This window comes from Sciurus carolinensis, chromosome 1, assembly GCF_902686445.1.
Source record: "Sciurus carolinensis chromosome 1, mSciCar1.2, whole genome shotgun sequence".
Taxonomy (NCBI): Eukaryota; Metazoa; Chordata; class Mammalia; order Rodentia; family Sciuridae; genus Sciurus; species Sciurus carolinensis.
In genome coordinates this window covers 134,556,778-134,579,029 of record NC_062213.1, presented here as the reverse complement: position 1 = coordinate 134,579,029, position 22,252 = coordinate 134,556,778, and the positions used below count along the sequence as shown (strand labels likewise).

Sequence of the window (22,252 nt, the reverse complement as noted above, 5' to 3'; positions counted from 1 at the left end):
AAATGTTAATAGGAAAAAAAAAAAAAAGTAAGCATTCTTCTTTTCCCTTGCAAATTTGGAAGTCAATTTACAGGATCCACACCTGAATGAATTCCTAATGGCCTATTTTAACCATTGTGAATTTGCCTTAAGTAGTGTGATTAACCTCTCCTAGAAAAGATCTTTTTTTATATAAATATAGAGCAGTTACTTTAAGGAGAAGCCCCTTTCGATGCTGAAGTTCTCCCCCGTCATAGGGAGGAAAAGATGGGGAGAAGGCACTGAAGTCAACTAGAGAAACTGCAGAAGTAGACCACCCCGTTTTAATGGTTTCTCAATAACTGCATACAGTCCCTGCAAAGGGAGCCCGCAGAGGGGTTTCTAAGCATAGATGGGTAATAAAGAGCTTCCACTGATAAGAAAGCTCCCTGCACCACCATCCATCTTTCTTCTTTTCATTTATAGGTAGAAACTGTACTAGGAAGAAAACACGCTAAACTACCAGAAGTCAAGGAAGAAGTATGGGTACTTTTAATTCCATCATTAATTTACTTAAAATCAGATCCAGGAATCCAATGCCCCACCCAATTTATATCACGTGTCCTATGTCTACTAAAAGTCAAAGAAGAACAGAACTGAGGTCCATTGTATTTATGCTGACTCCTTCAGAGCACAGTGTTTAGATATTGAAGTTTAAGAAGGTGAAAATCAAGAGCATACCAGGTGAGCAGCACCATAAAAATCCAATGGGCTGCTGAAGTTCAGGATGGAGCTACTGAGCACTCTTACTCATGACCTTCAAATGATGTGTCAAGACATATTTGTGCATTTGGGACTTATAGTCTAACAACTCTCAGACTCCATGTGTGGCCTAAAAACATCTGGCAACTGCTCAGGACCAGATTGTCTACTGTTGAGTAGCACAGTCAGTGTCTCAAATTAGGCCAGGACCGATGTCACAATGGTGCTTTTTCTTCTGAGCAACTCACTCAGTGCAGCTGTTTTTCCTTTCCATCTAGATTCCTCATGTCAGGACCACCTCTGGAAAAGCCAGTCCCATCCTGCTCATACAAAGTAGAAGACTGGGAGTCAGATGTTCAACCACATAGTGTACATTTATTGAGCACCTATGATCAGGAGGCATAGGGCAGGGCACTATGGAATAAAAGAGACTCATGCCAGCCTTTCTGCCACTCACAGGATTGCAGGGCAGATCTGTTTCCAAATGCTCTGTTTCATTGTCAGATAGCATGTTCTGACTTTTATAACATAGGGTCACTACACAATTTTTTTTTCACTTTTTAATGGTTCATGTTAGTTATACATAACATTAGAATTAATTCTGATATAATAATAAATGCATGGAATATAATTTGCTCCAATTCAGTCCCCACTACTTACCCTTACCCTCTCCTTCCACCTTCCCTAATAATTCTTAAATAACTAGGAAAATAGGTTGTTCTGATTTAAGTATGTAACATTTAGGACATAGAGAATTGAAGTAAGGGAGGAATCCTGGGCTACTTTTAAAGTGATACAGAATTTAAAGGCCTTGGTAATAAAAGGCAACCGAGAGTCATGAGATCTCAGATAACATTAAATAAACTTCTTTACCCCCATCGGACTAAATAAAGTAGGATACATGTAATAAGGCCACCTCATTACCCAACTATGGGATGCTGCTCACATCCTAGTCTAAATCAGTGACACTCTGAAGTTGTGCCATATGCACAACTTCTATGCAGTAGCATAGCAGGCTCTATGCAGTAGCTCTGCAGGAATGCAGAGAATACCTCATGAAGTATCAGCCACATTCAGACCTACCCCTGTCCCAGCTTCCTCTAATGCTCATGAAGTTTCTGTCTAACTTTCTACTCCTGGGCCAGACCCTAAGATGAAGGATATGAGATTCCTTCCCCTTATTGCCTGATATCATAAGACCAAGTTACCTTTAATAAGAGGCTCAGCACTGTGGGAGCCTTGCAGTGCTGAATTCTTTACTAAGTACCTCACTTTTGTTATTTTATGTAATCCTCAGAACAATTTCTCAATTATTGCTATTAATATTCCCATTTTACAAAGAGGGAATATGTCTAAGCTGGCATAGTTAGTAGGTTTTGACCTGAACTCAAAAACAAGTCAGCCTGATCTGAAACAGGGTTCCTCACCTGTCCTATGTTGCCACCTGTTTCTTATCCCCACAGTGATCTGATCATTAGTAAATATTAATTGGGTGTCTACTATGCACGAGTCACAGCTTCACAGGGAATAAGAGAGAAGGACTTCAATTAAGTGGTGAGAACATTTATTCAGTAATCAAGTATTTAAAAAAAAGTAAAAGAAAAAGATAATTTCAAATAGTAGTAAGCTCTATGAACAGAATAAAATCAGGTAACAAAATACCAAGTGATTCACCTCCTTAAAAAAGGTAGTCCACAAAAAATGATGGTTTAGAGCAGAGTGAAAAGACAGCGCCAGCCATGCCCAAATCAGGCAGAAAGTATTTCAAAAATTTAAAGGCCATGGAAAAAGGAACAACTTTGGTATGTTTGGGAAAAATTCCAAGAAGCCCAAGAGGCCAGAACGTGAGCAATGGAAAGGGTGGAGTGAGATGAGGTCAGTGAAGTAGAGAGGACCAGATTGTGAGGACCACTTAGGTTCTGTGGGTAATATTTTTCTAAATACAATGACAAGCTATTGGAAGGGTTGAAGTCACAGATTAATATGCTCTGACTCATTAAATATTTAAAAAGACACCTGGTCCCAATGTGGAGTGAACACCGTAGGTGCACAAGAGCGATAACAGGAACAATTAAGAGAGTGTTGCAAAACCCAAAGAGAATGAAGATTCAAATAAGGACATAAAGGTGAGGGTGACAGAGTAGTCCAATTCTAGTGGCACAGCTGTCAAAAGTTGGGCCTGGGCTGGGCAAGGTGGTGTATACCTGTAATCCCAGCAACTCAAGAGACAAGTAGAATATCAAGCTAAAGGCAAGCCTCAGAAACTTAGCCAGATGGTGTGTCAAAATAAAATTAAAAGGTCTGTGGATGTAGCTCAGTGATAGAGCACTCCTGGGTTCCATCCCCAGGACCACATTAATAAAGAAAAAAAGTTGGAGACGGATTGAATGTGGTATGTGAGGGGAAAAGAGAAAGTAAGAATGTCTCCCCCATCTTGCCCTGAGCAATCAGGTGAGATAGTGCCTTTTGCTAAGTCAGAGAAGAGTAAGGGAGTGTCAGGTGTAGGTAGATGTTTGGGAAACCAATAGTTTGGTTTTTATTCTGTTGAGTGAGATGCCTTTAACACATTCAAGTGGAGATGCTGAACAGACATCTGGAACTCCAAGGAGCCCCAAGAGCAAGAGATTTTAACCTCTGGTCATCAATGTAGAGATTTGGAAGTCGTAAAAGGAGAGCTTTAAATTGGGAAGTGATCAGTGTCTTCAGTGGCATGGAACTAGGTGAATTCCTTTAGGGACTGTGGGCAGCCTTTGAGAGTCCTTTTCCTTATCTTTAATATGGAAGGGAAAATACCAGCCTTGACCACCACCACAAGAATTACAAAGGTCAAATGAAATGAGACACTGGATGAGAGGGAGGGACTGTAACCTAGGAAAGGGCAAATATTTAGAAAATAATATATTTTCTAATTATCTCATCACTACAATGTACTGACTTTATGGATTTAAGCAAGTTACTTTTCTTCTGATTCATAGTTTGCCCATCTGTAAAATGATCCTGGACTCACAGCATCTTTTTCTATAAATCAAATGAAATAATGTATGTTAAGCACTTAGGTTGATTGGCTTCAAGTAAATGTTTAAAACACAGTGGGTTGGGAGAGTCTTGTTGGCATTATGGTCTACTAGGAAGAGCCTGGACTTTGACTTCAAATAGACCTTATTTTAAATTCCAGGTCTGTCGATTCATTGGTAGTGTATTATTTAGAAAGTTATTGAACCTCTCTGAGTCTACTATCTCATCTGGAATATAGGGACGGTAATAGCTACCACTTGTTGGCATAGTGAAGATTATGACAGATACAAAGTACCTGATAAATAGAAACCACTTAATCATGTTTAGCTTTTATTATATTTATAATAATTATTACTGCCTAAACCACAGAGCTAGAACAAGACACAGCTCAGAGATCAGGTCCCAAATTCTAGTGTTTGGATTCTATATTTAGTGCTCTTCCCACCAGATCCTGTCATTCAGTAGCATCCTCCAAGTTGCCTACGTGTCCCCTTTAACAAGATGAATAATACTTTCCCTAGAATTTTTTGTTTGTGTGTTTGTTTGTTTGTTGCGGTGCAGGGGATTGAACCCAGGGCCTTGTGCTTGCAAGGCAAGCACTCTACCAACTGAGCTATCTCCCCAGCCCTCCCTAGAATTTTAGTATCCTCCCATCATAAGTCCACAATCATTAACACCTCTGATCTAATGTTTTCACAATGCCTTGGTGCTCAAAACAGCTGCCTTGAGAGGACAAAAGACAACCTCCTGGCTTTTCCACCAAGACTGTGAAGGTGACTAACAACTATTTTCTTTGAGAGCCCAGACTAGCTAGCTAGTGGGAATGAGAGGGCTGAATTTCCACATTTACCCAGAAAGAAGCTAAGATTTCCTATGCTTTCCAACATTGTGTTTTAGGACAAAAATATAAAATAAACAAGAGTCCTCAGATTCAAGCTTAACTTGCATGTTTAACTCATCTGCTTTGACGTTAACTATTGGTGAGAAAATAATGGTTATCACGAACAGATATCATAATTATTTCCAGTCTAAATTCTTTGGGATTTTCAGATGAAAGACATTTCTAGTAGGCTATGATTCTTCTATGATTAGCTATCCCCTATCCCAACAGCCCTTAGTAAAGTGTGTGAATAACCTTACTAACTGTGGATATTGTATTTTATATTTACATTTTCAAGGTTTTATTGCTGTGTGAATATTATTCAAATAGTTTTCTCTAGCCAAGTTCTGTGTGTTTACTTTGAATAACAGACCTTCACTGGAAACAAATACTATTAAAATGGCTCCCACGCAAGGAAATAAAAAGAACTGAGATGAAGTTGACTGGTTACACACATATACACTGAGCGTGAAATGAAACATGAGGAAGAAATATAAAGCTTTTGAAGGAGATAAACTAGAGTTTGAGTGGAAGATGTAATAAAGCAAGGAATCAGAAACAAATTCTCTGTGAATTAAGCGAGGCTGCATTTATGCTCTTGCTAGAGCCTAAATCCCTCTGGTAGGCTCTATGAATGATTCCCAAAGACGTAATTTTTGCCCTTAAGGAGTTTGCAGGCTAGCCTAGAAATCCAGCTCCTGTACATGCACACACACACACACACACACACACACAGCTTACAAGGCAATACAGAAAAATACACAGATTATACAGAAAAAAAACAAATTAGGGTTAGCTCTACAATAGAGATCAGAAGCAATCCATACCTAGAAATGGCTGCATAAGTACCTGGTCTGAGTGTGTGTCACCACTTTTGACATTTTTGATCTTTCAAATTAACTTACAGTTCTACAGGATAGTCAAAACTATGTGTGAAGCACTCAGAGCAATGTAAGATCAACATTCTACCTACTGGATTCTTCATTCTGTGATCCTGATGTGAACATGTGCATCTACCTATCTATCCGTCTATCAGAGAAGGAGGAGGAAGAGCCAGTTCCCAGAGGTGTTGGGGCTTATAAGAAAGATGTTCCTTTGGAAATCACAATATCCCACAGGAGATACCAGAATTTTAGAATCAATTGTTTAACTACTAATTAATGTGACTTCCCAGCTTCCCAAGGAGGAGCAACAAGGCAATGCGCCATACTCCCAAGAACACTGGGCAGTGATAACACAGGAATAGTTCTGGGTCTGCCAATGAAGAACCAGCTGAACTTGGAAAGTTGCTTCCATTTGGATTCTCTGTACCACACTGACAGTAGGACTAACAATGACTAGTTTCTTTGGTCTTCAACACAAAGTCTCCCACAGGTGATTCCATAAACATTCAAGTATTTCTAGGACACCAGATTTCCTCTATGAAGAAAACTTCAGTTCTCAATGCCCTGGCAGATCACCTATATCCCTGTACACAATATGAAATCCCTTTCCCTCTATCAAAGTTCTGTGTAATCATCATTGTCTATTGCAAGCCCCAACACCTCTGGGAACTGGCTCTTCCTCCTCCTTCTCTGATTTCCAATAACATTTCCAGTGTCTTATGACTTGCCGCTTCTACTTAATGTTCAATATTTTAATTTAAATACTCCTTGAATTTGCTTCATTCCTTTATATAGGATGGTACACTTTTCTAAAACATAGGCTGTCTTTCATACTCTTAAAAAATCTAGCAGAATCCTTTGCATTCCATCTTTTCACTCCTTCTTGGTACCTCTTAATTAAACTGAATAGTCATTGAATTGGGGTGGAGCTGTCACATTCTGCATCTTTGGTGGGTTACCAAGGAAGTTTCTAGCATCAGACCCAGAACTAACAAAGCTGCATATGCCAAGTTTCCCAAGCAGTAGCAACTGTGATAGAAGTCACACCACAGACCACAGTGAAAGATGATAACCATCGGCTTAACAAACACCACTGTCTCCTAAGTGCCCAGCCGAAGTTAGGTATTAGGGGTACGATATATTATAAGTTGTTCTTACCAAAGCACTCCTTCTTGCAGCTACTCTAATTCTGATTTCTAAAGTCAGTGGAATGTATTGTGAAGTCAGTGGAATGAATTAAAAGGAATGATTACAAAGCAGTCAGAAAAACACAACACTGAAACTTTCTAGGGCCCATTTATGACAGCAGGGTCATATTGCCTGGTCACAAAAATTAGCAAAATACTTCTGATATTAGGTAGATACTTCTGTATCCAAGACCTTTGTTATTTCAAAGGAACAAATGAAAACTGATAGGCATCAAAGACAGCCCAATCTGTGCTGCTGATGTACTTACTTGTTAACATGCTCCAAGGAAAACCCATATTGGTGTGGGAGCTTGCTTTATATGTCATCTAAGACAAGACATCATTTTTAATTAACAAAACTTCCCAATGCATTTATACATCAGTCAAAATTTGTCCGTTTATAAATTTTGTTCAAAAACAATACAGTTCTGTTGAACTTTGTGTGACATTAGAAAACTCTGAGTCCAGTTCTGGATGCCCCTGGGATATACCCTGAATAAATGCTCCTTTTCATGACTAGAAATTTGCAAAAGATTTACACGTTCATCCAGAAACTTCTGATGATTTCTTTCGATTTGGCATTAGCCAGGAAAAAATATCTCCTTAAGCAACTTGGTATGTTTCAGTTGGAACTCAAGCACTTGGGATGCAAATGAACTCTGAAGCCCAAAAAAAGATTCCCAAACTCTTGGCTGACTGGGTTCTATGCTTTTACCCTGATATCTCCTGTTGTCTCTATGATAAACCAAACCCGGTGAATAAAGTGTTAAACAAATGAAATGCCATGTAAAAGACACTGAAAAATATCACTTAACTACATGAATAATTTTATTTATAATTTAATCCTATCAGTTATAGAAAAATATAAAGACAGTACATTTCTAGGGGGAAAGTTGTAAATAGAAAATGGATTAACCATTCTTCCCCTAGAATAATTTAGTCTATAAACTTATATTCCCAGATAGGTACAGGTCATAGGACCAGACATTATTGTCAACTACTAGGGGATTATTTCTTAACCTGAGAGTCTCATAAAATACAAAATCAAAATAGGTGTCAGAGAGAAAAGTTGAGTGGTTAAACTAAGTTCCTTTTTATGACAGAAACGAGATCCAGAGTTCATCTGCATCTGCCTTCCTTAGAAGGGTGTACAACCCCATTTAGGGTACAATATTTTTATTCTATTTGGTTTTATCCAGTGACTAGTTATATACTGTGCCAGATCCTGTGCTAGTACAGGAGATATGAAGGTGAATAAGACATGACTCTGCCCTTGAGGTAAATGTAAAACTGGCCAGTTATGCACAACGAAGACAAAGCTTTGACATGCAGCCTGGGTCTGCTCCCCAAGCCCAGGAGCACTTCCCACAACTGGGGTCCAGAGTCCACCTCCAGGCTCAGACCAACCTACCTATTGCCCTCACCCTCTCTGGTTGTCAGGATCAATTTTGACCAGATACGGAAGTGACTGAACACTTCATGGTTAGTTATCAATCCTCCTGGGCCAGAGCCAACAATTTACCTTTAATGTTAATGAAGGAATGTCAGGGACTAGGCTCAGATTTTGACAAATACTATTTGCTTGAAGCCTCACAACAATCCAGTAGAGCATCGTTAAATCCATTTTTGAGAAGCAGAAACTGAGAATCTGAGATATTATGTAATTTTTCCCAAACCCCAAAGCCAAGTAAATGACAGAACAAGTTGGATGTAGGTTTACTGACCCCAGAAGTATTTTTCCAGAAGCTTATGGTCTGATTCTAAAACCCTGCACTGGGCTCCAGTGCTTACTTCCAGTTCTCAGTGAGGCTAACCCCGCCCTTCCTACAACCTCACCTTCTAAGAATCAATATTCCAGATTCCCCATTACAGTCAACCATCTCATCCATCTCACCCAGCCATTAGAACTAACTATGCACGCATGTATATATATGTAGTGTATTCATTTTTTGTCATTATAACAAAATACCTAAGGTAGCCTTACCTTGTAAAAAGAAAAGATTTATTTAGATTTAGCTCACAGTTTTGGAGGTTCAAGGGTATTGAGTAGGCATCAGCTCAGTTCTGGTGAGGCACAAAGTATCCCAAGTTCAAGGCCAGCATCAGCAAAAGTGAGGTGCTAAACAACTCAGTGAGACCCTGTCTCTAAATAAAATACAAAAATAGGACTAGCTCAGTGGTCAAGTGCCCCTGAGTTCAATCCTCAGTACCCACCCTCCTAAAAACTAATAGTAATAATAATAATACATAATTCTGACTTGGTTCAGTGGTCTCACAAATAAAATTCACTGAATATACATCATAGGGTTAGGTAGATCTACCATGATTTCCTATATCATTTGCATGTATAAAGCTACTCTTGTTTGAAGATTCCTGTGAACTTTGTTAACATCAGCATTTATTATTTCCTTTTTACAGTAGAAAAGACAAATGCCCAGAGAGGTTAAGACATCAACAAAGAGAAACAGAGTTATGGACCAGATGTTCAACTAGGAGATTCCCAAGAAGTTTCATTTCTAAGGCAAAGTTCTGTCCACATGACCACACTGGCCCTAGGTAAGATGTCACCACTCATTAAGACAGACATGATCATTAAAAAGTCTTCAGCTTTCTAACATTAACTACCTTCGTGCATCACAGATCTAACACTTCACAAAGGCTCAGAAGTGAATTAGACATTTTATTTAAATGCTACTTAACTAAAAGTTTAAAAGTATAATTTTCTATTGCAGAAAAAGAACCAGAGAGACTAATTTGGTGGAGTTGTTAAATTTTATAAAGCCTGAGTCTCAATTTTCAAAAAATATTGTACATTTATTTATTGAAGTGAATGAAACATTTGCTATAAAACTATTCAATGGAAAGTTTTTTAACAAAGCATAATTTACTTTTCATTTACAGAACAATGGAAAGTAGAAAGAAATCTCCTCCAAGGTATTAGAATCATGTACAGTTTTATATTTGACTAAAAAATTATTTCCCCAGCCTGTTTTCTCAACACTAAGGATATGCAGAAAAGTATCGCTTGCATTCATCATGAAAATTACAGAAAAATGACTGAAACTACTGAGAACATTATTAAATAAAACATATACTTATTATCTGTCTTTTTGTCTCTCTTTTATTCTGTGGTTTACAGAACATTGAATCTTTCTTACTAGTCCTCCTACTCAGAAATTAAATTTCAATCTACTCCCAAATGTGGGAAGTCAAAGAACTCCCATAAAACTTCTGGGGCATTTGAGGGTGAAATCCACACCCAGCTGTAGATCCAGGCTCTCAACTGCCTTTTGGGAATGTACCCTTCAATTTAAGTGTGGCAAATGGGGTAATGGGAGGCCTTCTCTTCCCCCAGCAGATGGTGAGCAGAATCAGAGGCTCTTTGTTCCAGGTGCATTGAGTTTCAAAATGAGGATGGGCCCATTTCTCCTTATCTGATTATGCATGTGCACAGCTTTGCAACCCAGGAGGCCAAGGCAATGAATATGTACCATGATACACTCGATGTAATAATAAGGAGTTAGAGAGGAAAAACTAAAAAATCAAGTCATATCCTCTTCAGCACCCACCATTCATATTCAGATCCAGAACGAGTGAGCTGAGCTTGGCACCCAAGACACTTGCCACCATATATTTCAGGAAATACCACCAAAGTCCCCAGTCACCTTGTTGAATGCAAGCATAAACATTTAAGAGCATGTAACAGAAGTTTTAGAATCAAGGATGTGACTGATATAACTAATATATTTTTGGGAAGGGTACAATAGGACAGACATTATAAACGTGTGTGTGTCTATGTCTGTGTCTCTGTCTGTGTGCATATGCATATATGTGAACTCGTCTGTTCTGTGAGATATAAAAATGTCTCCCTAAGGTTATGGGCAGCCATGAGAGTTGCTGACTTGAAAGAACCCAGACTTCCAATGTGAACCCGCAGGGGGTCAGGCAAAGGATCCAAGCAACCCCAGTGGGGGATGGTAAGGGGAAACAGGATGGGGCCAGTTTTCAGGGAACAACAGACTTAGAGGAAATTGAGTGAACTGTTGTTAAGGGAGTCTCAGCCATAGACAAGAGATGAAGGCTGTCATAGGAGAGTGGGGTTCCATTAGAACACTATCTATACTTCTTAAGCAAAGACAGTATTTTATTCATGATTGTTTTCCCAGCCATACAGTAGGCATACAGTAAATGTTTTTCCAATGGATGAATGACTGAAAATGAGGCAATGAGGAGAGGCTTAGGAGTTAAGACTAGGGAGGTCCAACTGTAAGTAGCAGGGACCCAGGCCAAGAGTACTCCCAATCAGAATTTGCTGGTGGCAGGAAACTGATGAACATACAGGCAGAGAGAGGCACAAGACAGAACTCAGTTATTGCAAGTGGAATAAGTGAACTTAGTCACTTAGAGCAGTAGGAAACTCAGATCCTGCAATCAGCATCCACCGTCAGAGAAAACCAGCTGCCTGACTCTTAAGAGGGATTTGTTTTTAAGATAGGGAAACTATCATTTATGCAAGTAATCAGATAAGCAATTTTTACTTAGTATTAAAAATAAAATGATAAATCATCCTGAATAAAGAATATGTAATTCAAAAGGAGAGGGATCGGTGAAGACATGATGTCTTTCTTCCAAGACCTGAAAAATTGTCATGTGGAAGAGAAAACTAATCTTACTTTGTGATAAACTCAAGAAATATCAGGACCATTGGGATGTAAGTTCTGCCTTAATATCTGTATCAATATCTGTTTCAATATGAGAAATAAATTACTAACACACAGCTATCCATAGAAGAAATGGCTACCCTGACAGGTTGGCTCAAACACAGAAAGCACACATGGACTGCTCCAATCAGAAGAGACACAGTCCCCTGCTAGGTCAAGATCTGGAGAAACTGACCAGGACATTTATGACTAAAAATTAGAGTCCAAAGTGCCAACTCCATCTGAGGGAGAATGAGCTCTGCAGCAGTAATATAACATAGGCAAGGCCCCTAAGACAGGTCATGTGACTAGTCACTAGTAACAGGACTACAGTCAATGGCAGATGGCAGAAAGTGAGGTGGACTCCATCTCTACTTGAGCTAGAGAGTGACTGGCTGCTCTCTGAAGCAAGATTCTAAAGGAAGAGCAGCAACACTCATCATGAAAATGTATAGGACAAGGCCTGTGTACTTACTACATCATGTTACTACTAATTCAACAGTTTCTAGCTGTATTGTTTGAAGTCCTAATGTTTCATAAAGGTACCTCAGTAGAAATGCACATCTTTCTGACCCAACTGCCAGATCTACTTTGTCTTGTTGCTACCCAGGACCATACTTCTGTCAGTAAGTTCCCTCACTAAATTGAACCCTGTACAATACTGGATCTGTCTGCCTCTTTTCTTTGGAGCCAGTTCACATACACCAGAACCAGGTTGTTCAAGAACATTGTTTTTGTTGTTCCTGTTAATACAATAAATTTGTATTTTATACTGTTGTACATACAGTTCACTGAGGGTGTTTTTGTTGATGAATAATTTTCTAGTTTCAAGAAATGCACTTCTTTTCATTACAGACCATAGCCTAACAATTTATTAGCCACAGTGTTTTATCATTTCAAGTGAGGTATGATTTCCATTTAGTTCCCTTTATCTTCCCTACTTTTTAAATGTAAATTTCTTAAGTATTGTATTTGAACATATTAAGTACCACATCAAAAGATGCAAAGATTTTGCTTCGATCATCAAACATAATTTAAGAAATTTACGAGAACTGTCCACTATATTTACTCCAATCTTTAGCCATTCTAATGTTCTTTCCTTTCTTGAGTCATCAGGATACTGAAGACTGGGAGGTTTGAATAGGAGGAATTCCAAACCTTCTTTTGCTTTCATTCACTTTTTGTTTAGAAAACTTCCTTTAGCTATTTTTTAAAAGTAGTTTTGCTAGTAAAAAATTATTTCAGTTTTTTTTTCCTTTGTCTGAGAAGGTATTGATTTCTGATTTGTTCCTGAAGGATATTTTAGCTGGATATCAAGTTCTGACTTTTTTTTTTAATTTCAGCACTAGAAATATTTTACGTCCCTTTCATATATCCCTTGTTTCAAATGAGAAAGTTTTCATCATTTGAATTACCATAATCTTTCTGCTTTGACTGCTTTCAAGATTTTTCCTTGTATTTAAATTTCAAAACCTTAGCTAAAAGGTTTGTGGTATTGATTTCTTTGCATTTATGTCATTTAGAATTTACTCGGCTTCTTGAATATATAGGTATATGTCTGTTGCCAAATTTAGGAAGTTTTTATACATTATTTCTTCAATTATTTTTCCAGTCCTACTCTCTCCTCTTTTTTTGTTTTTGCCTCCCACACCCAGTCTATTTTTGTGCCATTGTTCAGAGTATTTAACCTTTAGTACTCAGTCTTTGGGTTCACTGATTCTGTTCTGCATCATCTCCATTCTAATACTGAGTCCTTCCATTTTGCTTTTAATGATTATCATTTTTACTTGTTCTGTAATTTCCATTTGATTATTTTTTACAACTTCTACTTTTGTTGTTAAGGTTTTCATTTTTTCATTTGTTTCAAGAGAATTGTAATTGCCTATTGAAGCATTTTTATGATGGCTTCTTTGGAATTCATGTCAGATAATTCCAATATCTGATCGAGCTTGATGTTTTGTTGATTCTTGTTGTGATTTTTTTCCTAATTCTTGGTTGAAAAGTGACTTTTTATTGTATCTAAACATTCTTGGTATTATAGTAATGAACTCTTGTCCCTATTTGATCTTTTTTTTATAGTCCATTTTGAGTTGTAATGCAAGGATTTGATAGGAGTGTATGTTTAGCTTATTACTGGATCCTGCCACTGTCACCCATGCAAAAGCCAAGCACTGCACTGCCTCACACTGTCTCACTGCAAATGAACTGAGTAGTTCAACTCCCCCGTCAACCCCTGAGACACCTAGTTACAGTGGACTCACGCCACCTCATTGCCTCTGAGTTGGAGTGTAAACTTAGGCCCACTCCCCAATGTGCCCCACTGGCACAGGGAGGGCAAAAGCATACAGATTGGTAGCTTACACCATCTTGTCCAGTTTCATTGATTCCAGGTAAGAATGGAGTCCTTGGTTCCCTGATGGGTTCCACTGACCTTGGTGAAGGGAAAGAGTAGTGACTTGCCCTTCTTCTGGCCATCTGATACTGGTGACAGAGGAAGCTCAACTCTCTGCGGGACCCCACTCTGCTGTTTGTTTCCTGGGGAAGAGCGGAGAGAGTGATGTACACAGTTTATTTTTACAACCTAGAATCTTATGAATGTGATAAAGTTTTTATTAATGTTTAAATAACTAAGTAAAATACTAATTAAAAAGGTGATAGAATTACATGAACTTTAATGGCTCCAAGTCTTGAGGTTTCCTAGTCTATGATTCTAATTAAAAATAACTAAAAGTTAAATTGTATGATTCTATGATTTACAAATTCAGAATTTCCCCCCATCAATTGTAGGAAGTAAGAGCCTAGGTTATCTTTCCTAACGTTCATTTAACATTTTAAACATAAGTTTGGGAATTGTCATAAAAATAAAACGAACCTCTACTTCTCTGGGTGAAGATTTTGATTTGAATCTTCATAAATTCCAGTGAGGAAAGTCTGTGCCTCTTCTTTTTGAGAAGCAATTTGAACTTTTCAGACTACAGAGCTACATATGCCTCTTCCCTTTTCCCCAGTTAGATCTACCAGGAGAATAGAAATCCACCATTTACAACTTTGCTGGCTGTTTCCCAGTAACTTCCTTTCCATTTTCAAGAAGCATTATCTGGAGTCATTAAATTAACAACACTCTCCAGTGCACCCACTCTGTCATCCATCTGCTTGTCAAATGATACCCTCCTGCATCTGCAACCTTCATCTGGTATTCACAGCTATTGAACCTGGCTCCAAGGTAGGCCACCTTCTGCTCTGAGCTACAAAATTGACTCTCAGCTTTCACATCTAACAATTATGTGGCTACTACCAGTCTTCTCCCATCCTACTCCCAATTAAGATCTTGAGTCTTTGAAGTATATCAGTGCCTTGGAGGATGGTGAATGGAGATGATGTTAGAGATGAGAATATGTGGAAAGGTGCTTTTAAAAGAGACAGTGTCACCATCTCTCCCTCAATCAGAGTCTGAACCTGGTCCTCTTACCCTTTCCTAGTTCATTTATTTACATCTTGAAAACCCCCTCCTCCCTCATCTCCATGAATAAAAATAACCAAATTATTTATCTATTGGATAATAACCAAGATCTTGACTTTGCTGAAAGAGAATCAAACTATAATCTTTATATTGCACAGAAATTTGGTGACTAAATGGAGTAAAAGGAATAAAACGGAATTGTTTTTTGAAAAGGATTCTTTTTAAAAATTCTTGTTTAAATTCTTTAACCTGACAATGAGTTCCTACACAATATAATCACAAACTCACACCTTCTCCCCCAATTCACAATACCTCCACTCCAACCAGACTCAATTTCGTTGTACACTGAAAGGCCAATTATGTGTTTTCCCACATTCAGCTCTGTTCATGCCTTCTTCTTTACCTGAGCATCTTGCCCTGTTCCTTCCCTTCTTCCTTCAGGACTCAACTCAAGCTCATGTCCCCATGCACATCCCTCTGGTCCTCGGCATCTTCAGTCTTGAGGGTTCTCACTTGTCACTCTTAGGCATCTGTTTCTGTATCATTCATGAAACACCCAACACTCACTGCCTTTCTTATTATCCTTCTAAGATAGTAGTTCTCAATATTTATTATTCATCGGAACCACTTGGAGTCCTGTTCAAAAGAGAAGTTTTATTCACTGCACTGAAGCAACTCTGACTTAGTAGGTATAGGAGGCAGAATTAAAAAGATGGACCCCTAAGACTGCTGTCCCCCTGTCTATTTGATCAAACACCAATGTAAATCCTGCTGTGCAGGGATATTGTAGATGGAATTAAAGTCTCAAGTCAAAGTATCTTAAACTGGATGGGACTAATCTAAGCACATGAGCCCTTTAAAAGCACAGTGTTTTCTCTGATATATGACAGCAGAAGAATTCAGAGGGATTCCAAGTGTGAGAAGGACTCCACATGGCTTTGCCGGTTTAAAGATGGAGAGGGACATATGGGAAGGAAGTGGGTGGCCTCCAGGAGCAGAGAGCAGCCTCCAACTATCAGACAGCAAGCACTGAATTTTGCCAACAACCTGAATGAGATTGGAATTGGATTTTCCCCCCAGAGCCTTCAGATAAGAATGTAGCCTTGTGAGACACTAATTTTGGCCTTGTGAAGCCCAAAGAAAAGAATTCAGCCAAGCCAACCTAGACCTCTGACATTCAGAACCATGAGGTAATAAATAGATGTCGTTTGACACTGCTAAGTTAGTGTTAACTTTTTACACCATAGGAAAAATAATAATAATAATATAATAAGTTTGGGGCTGGGCACAAGAATTTGTATTTCAACAAGTAGGTGGTCTCTAACCACAATTTAAGAAACCTTATCCAAAAGTTTCATAATTTTAGTACTGTATGTCCAATAAGCTAGGTTCACACTATTTTCCTATTTGGTCCCTTGAATTTGCAAATAGTTCCACCTCACACTGACAGTCCCTATCTTGAGAATTTTTAATGTTTTAAATTTTATAAAATTCTCCAAAGTATATTAACTATTTATATCCAAAATAGAATACCCAGAGCCTGTGTTTTGGACAGCTCCTTGTTCCTGAAGAAGACCAGGAAAATCTGTGGAATCAAAGGATGTGACCTTCAAATGGGCCATCAACTTCTAAGTAAGTGTATACTGACCACATAGCCATCAGGGGGGACTCCTTGAGTCTGTTAGTCAAGGTCCCACCTGAAACCTTCACAGTTACCCTAAAACTGGGTCACAGGTGCTGATCTCTCAGCATACAAGTCCCCACCAGGTTTTAATAGAGCACTTTCCAGATAATGTAGTAGTGAGTGCCCTGCTCTGCAGGCTTAAGAAAATGTGAGGAAAAGAATAGCAAGGACTAGAGATTTCTGAACTTTCTGAAATTCTATAATCATGGAAACTCTCAGTTTGCTTGATGGAATCACTTGAGTACATTTTTTTGGTTGATTTTTATTTGTTTCTTGTTTTGTTTTTTTCAAATATTAGTGATGGAACTGAGCTTGGAACTCTTAGTTCCAACTGTCACCATGAACTCTCTTGACTGCTTCTTGTGATGGGGAGCTTATCACCTCATAAACCAGCCTTGCTTATGTGTGTACAACTCTGTCACCAGGGTGCTTCCTTGGCTGAGCTATAGTCTCCTCTGGTCAATATTTGAAGACAACCATCATATCCCATCCCCATGCTGTATGTGTGTTTTAGGGAGATATCCCCATTCTTGCCAGTATTTTCTTCTTGGATATTATTTTCTTCTTGGATATTATTCCCACATCATTCCTCATGCTTGGTGTCTAGGAAAATCAGTCATATCAAAAAGTAGCAGGCAAAAAGCCCTGGGACAGGCAGATGTTTACAGAAACAAGAGATGATGATGGAGTAACAATGGGAAATAGAAAGAGACACAGACACACTTGGGGGTCAAATAGCAAATTCCCAGTCCTTCCTAGCTCAAAAGTTCCAAGAGAAAAGATCTGAAGCAGCATATTTAAGAGTATTGCTTCCTCAAAACAAAACAAAACAAAAAAATCCTATCATTCCACTATTTTCTAGACCCTACAGCATTCACATCTCTATTTCTGCCAGAATCATAAAGCAGCTGCAGCCATAAGCCCTGATGGAGTCTCTCACCTGAGCTAGAGAACAAAGATCTTCAAGACAAAAAGACTAGATCGTGTAGGAGGAAAAGCAGCCTGCAGTCCCCATTTGTCCAGCTAATATAACATAGTCTTTGTCTTATCTGTCAACATCTATAATTCTAAAAAGCCAAATATGTACAGTGCTAATATGTATAGACAGACAGACAGTTCCAGACAAGTCACAGAGCTGAATTTTTATGCTTTGGAAATATTTCAAACAGAGGTCCTGCTGAGGTTTTCCATTGCACATACCCACAGCACAAATGCAGCAGGAATGTGAGCAAGAACGTTCAGGTTCTGATGGAAGGCTAAAGATATGACTTTACAAAAAAGTTTCTTCTCCAGTTTCCCCTCCCCTCCCAGCAGCCCAGTCCAACACCTGTCTCATCAGCAGGGGCACTCAGAAGGGATGGGCCTCCAGGCACCTCAGTCCCCAGATTCTCCATGCCTCATTCTTCATCCACGCTGCTCGTAATGCGCCATCACTGGCACAGTTACACCTGAACACTCTGGTGCTGCCAAACACCTGGCTTGATTTTCCACTGTCCAAATGAAAAATAAGCATAATCTGCTTTTTGAGGATACAGCAAATGAGGGAGTTCATGACAAATTGTGTTGGTTTATGCAGAATAGTGATAATAAGATACAAATGAGAATTTTTTGCTTAATGAATAATACTAATCACGTTTCAACAAATGCTGTGCCCTTCTAATTAGAGAGACTGCATAAAATCAGCTTAATTTATTTGTGACTAGTTATACAGAGTTTAAATATTTACTAGAGATTTACTCAAATGTTTGAGAGGATTTTAAACATTTCCTACAGTAGAAGTGGCCTGCCTAGTTCTGTGGGATGTGGTGACAGCTCTAACTTGTGGGAGCTCTCTGATTTTGCAGTGTGTGATGAAAATCCTGGTTTCAAAACGAAGAAGAAAGGGTATTATTGATTTACATGCTAATTCTCCAACTGTTACTCATTTTCTTGATTCCAGCTTCCAAAGTTGCTCTCCCAACATTCATCACTGTAGTACACTAGAGGGGATGAGCATCTTTTTCAATAAATTATAGGAACTATGACTAATTACAGTGATATTAACTATGCAAAGTAATGTGTAACTTAAAATGGATACGTTCATCATTTCAAATTATGCCTTTGACTTTTGATGGTCTAATACAGGCGCACTCTTTGAACTAGATGTGTACTATATTTTCTAAGAATCTCTTTACAATTCTAGGCTCTGCTTGTGAATATAATGACTTACTAAGTATAACTGTCTCGAGCCTCTTCAGGGACCCAGAGAAACTAAAGTAAAAACATGCAGAGGACCACAAGACCAAGAAACAGAGTGACATACATGCACTATGCTTCCCTGACAAAGAATTAGACACAAGAGGTCTGGACATGAGAAGCTTTGCTGAAATGTTTTGTCATTTGTATTTTTCAAAAAGAATTTTGGCCATGCATTATTTTTATCTGACCCTCAGAACAACCTGGAGATTGTACCTATTCTGGAGGAAGATGCTGAAGCACTCAGAGGTTAAGTGATCTGTTCAAGGACAGGGCCAATCACTGACAATTGGGACCTACCCCAGACTGGCCACCATCTAGCCTTTGTTATATTCACTACACCAATGGAAGGGATACTTGAGTTCATGGAAACTTAGAAAAAACTTCCAAAACTCACCCTTTACTTAAGCAATATGATTTGATCCATCACTTCTTTTTCTATCTATTTATCAATCTCTAATAATTTACAGAATCCCTTTTCCTAGCCAGGCACAGTAGTAGACGCTGCTAAAACAGGAGTGAAGACACAAGGCTCTCCTTACAAAGTCCTCCCTGTGGTGAGGAAGACAGACAAGAAGTCAGTTATAAAACACCAGGAGGAGGGCTGCAGTAAAGGTCTGTAGAAAGTATTAATGGTCATGCAAAAGTGAGATTGTCCCTGACTAAAGAAGGAGGAAGACAGCAATCAAAGGAGGATTCCACTGAGGTGATGTTTAAATTCAGTCTGAAAGAAATCACTGGATTTCTTCTGGCAAACAAGAACAAAGAGGCATTCCATGAGCTCAAAAGAACAAAGCTCCAAGGGAAGTGCTTGGGGGAAGTAGTGGCTGGACAAGTTGGCAGGGGACTTTGTGGAGGGCTTTAAGCGACCCCATAGGGAGTTCAAGCTTTATTGTGTGTTGGTGAAGCATCAGCGGGTTCCAGGCAGGAAAGCAGAGATGGACTTGGTTTTCCATTTTCAGCAAGGTCACCTGGAGAAGGTGTACAAATTGGAAAGGAAGGAAAGATATAGGAGGAAGTAGAAGGCATTGCAACAGGAGGAGTGAGTGATAAGAACCCCAGCTGGCACTGGGAAGTGAAGGACAGGGGCTGGGTAATGGGAATGGAATTGAAAGTATTAAGGAATAGATGGTTGGATGGATTATGCTTGTGGTATATATAGGCAGGTTTTTCCTGATCTTCTGTTTCAGTTTGTCCCTTTGGTTTCTATGTTATGTGCCTCAATTACCCTTAAATTTCTACTAAGGCAGGAATGAATGTTTATCAAAGGGAAATTATTATTATTTTCTTATACAGTGCTCACCATGTAATAGGTGTTCCCAAAGATAAGGATACTGGATTTAGGATTGGCTGACATGTGATGCAATGGACTTCCCTTCATCATACAAAGAATTCAGTATCTGCATCAGAATGAAAATATTGTGCCTAAAAGCCTACAGGTTTAGTGAGGAATGTATTAAACTCCTAAGTATGTCTCCTTCTAAATATCAATTATGAACAAAATAGTAAGCTTCAAGGCAAATGTTTGTTCCAAACTAGAGTATACAGCCAATATTTTGGGTACTAAAGATGGCATACTGTGTTTCAAAACGAAAACACTTTACTCATAGTTAAGAAAGGGATTCTATAACACATGGGTCAAGTGTGGATGCCCTGAAACCAATTGCCTGGCTCAAACTCTCCCTCTAATTTAATGGCCTTGGGCAAGTCATTTTAACCTCTTTGTGTCTCAGTTTCCTTATTTGTGAAAGAAGACATGAAGATTGCTATGAATATTAAAGTATTACTGAACTAGAGTACATACAGAATTTAAACAGTGTTTGACATTAATATCATTGCTACTAAAATTGTCAGATTAAAGAAAGACATGCTCAGCCCTTAATAGCATCATGTGGTTCTACTCAATACTCTTAATTAGGGTAGTAACAGTCTATTTTGAAAATTCAGTATGAGACAGCATTGTCACTATTAATTACAATGAGATGAAGAAACTGTCTTTCAATCACAGCAAAGTTTTTGACTCTGATGGAAAAACATGTTGACCCTGAGAACTGCAATCTCAAGAGGCTAGATCAATTTCAATTTTTTTCCTAGTTTTTCTTTAAAGTCAGTAAGTATTGAGCATCCCTTAGTTTATATAAAAACTTTTTGAACTTAGTAATATTTTCAATCTTGGGGTGAAAAGACCTATTCTTTTTCTACCCAGTATTGCTTTTCATTTGTTCTATGTCTATTTTTTCAGTCTTCAGAAGATGTCAACCCCATTCATCCTCCTGAACCTTGATGGCTAAATTTATGCCTTAAAATAAAGACAAGGAAACATTTATTGAGAACACACTAGATGCTCAATAAATGTTTATTAGACTGCTAATAAGAAGAAACACTACATTCACCATATGTCCACTCTTGCACTTGTTCCTCATGAAGTCAGATAAGGAAGGAATTATCTCTGCTTTGTAGGCAAGAAATATAGAAGGTGAAAGGCTTTCCTTGAGGTCATACCATTAGCAGATATCCAGAGTGATTTGGGGTCCCTTTTCCATCCCCAGTGATCAACGTGATTCTGGGCCTTTAGCAACTCATAACGAAGAATCTTAATTCTCTTAGACAAAGCTGGCTCCTCCAATGTGTTAGGTATCTTTTAACAGACTTTTGTCAAGATAGTCAACTCCATTATACATTTTTCTTTTAAGGCAACTCAACAATCTGACCAACATGCAGGAATTCACATGCAGATGCACCAAGATGGAGCAGAGTATTTTAAACAGTCCTCTAAATATCCTGTGTCTTTATCTAAAAATCAACTACTGAGAGTCAGTGGAAATCCAAAAAGTAGCACAGTTTTAGTCCTTGGTCTTCTCAAGTACCTTTCAATGACTACATAGGCTCACATTTTATTAGTATTATAAAATAAAGATTAGTTGATTAAATGGAACTTAAAAGATCGCTGAACATTTTTTAAAAAGTGTTTAATGAAATGACCCTTTAAAAACCACCTATTAGTTGTCAAATGACTTTCAAAAATATGTAATGCATCCTAATTAGAACAGAACAAACAAACAAACAGCCAAGGCCTTTAGGTTCCCCGCGATCATAAAACTTACAGCCTCTATTCTGACACCACAGCTCTAGGCCCTAGCTTTGTCCCTGGACAGTTGGTGCCTGAGGCTGCAGCCTTGAAAGGAAGCCTGCAGAAGCTGGGACTGAAGTTGTTCTGGCAGCAGAAGGAGGCCCTAAAAGCATCTGATTATTATAAAATGTGCTTTCATTGTGCTGCTTGCAGCTGTGAGTTAATTTTATTAAAAAAAAAAAAAATCATTTGCTTCTTTAAAATCCAGGTTTTTCCCTCTGCAAAGCAGCTGCAAGAGGGGAAGTCACTTCAAAAGCCCCCTGTTTCCCTGAGAACTCTACTCTGGGAGGACCCCTGACTCACTAGTGGGGAATCAGTGCCTGCTCCAGAAGGTGCCAGCTTCCAAGGCTCTCCTCA

At 38.6% G+C, this 22,252-nt stretch overlaps 1 long non-coding RNA gene across 1 annotated transcript in view; it reads right to left on the bottom strand.

Annotated features, from left to right (window-relative positions):
* LOC124963595 (uncharacterized) overlaps nt 1-22,252 on the bottom strand; it is a 122,826-nt gene that overhangs the window by 47,159 nt on the left and 53,415 nt on the right. Inside the window, exon 2 of the long non-coding RNA XR_007104753.1 lies at nt 13,818-13,921. This is a non-coding gene — a long non-coding RNA (uncharacterized LOC124963595). The remainder of the gene's footprint in view (nt 1-13,817; nt 13,922-22,252) is intronic.